The following is a 514-nucleotide window of genomic DNA, read 5'->3' on the forward strand; positions in this document are numbered from 1 at the left end:
GCTGTCCTTCAAAGCCAAGAGGGAAGGCCCAGAAAACCTACCCACAGACAAAAGCGTTCTGTCGTCAGCAAAGTGAAGGCTTACCTGGGCCAGGTCCGTCACTCAGGTTATCGTTGGAGTCCCTTTGTGGTTGCCAAATTGTTGAGAGAATCGGTTCGGGTCCGTTCTTTCTCCCAATCCGGGAGAGAAGCAACGAGACAAGAAAGACAAGGAGGAGCCGCAGTGGCCTGTAAATCCCACCCAGGATCTTAATAAAACGTTGATTGGTTTAAGTCGTACCAATAAAGGGGAAGCTTTGTTGTCGAAGTTTGAAACGAGGGGGTCCTGGGGGCTCTCTAAGCTTGGTGTTTTTTCTTGAAGAGCTTTCATTCCCAAACTAGAGAACATCATCAGTGTTAGAAGAAAGGGGAGGGTCATTCTCCTCCTTCTTCTCCTCATCTCCACAAACCTCACTCCCTTCTAGCACTGATGAGTTTCCCTAGTTGGGTCCTGAAACGTCTGGAAGAAAGCCACC

Source organism: Protobothrops mucrosquamatus, unplaced genomic scaffold, assembly GCF_001527695.2.
Source record: "Protobothrops mucrosquamatus isolate PMUCROS unplaced genomic scaffold, P.Mucros_1.0 scaffold6321, whole genome shotgun sequence".
NCBI classification, from domain to species: Eukaryota; Metazoa; Chordata; class Lepidosauria; order Squamata; family Viperidae; genus Protobothrops; species Protobothrops mucrosquamatus.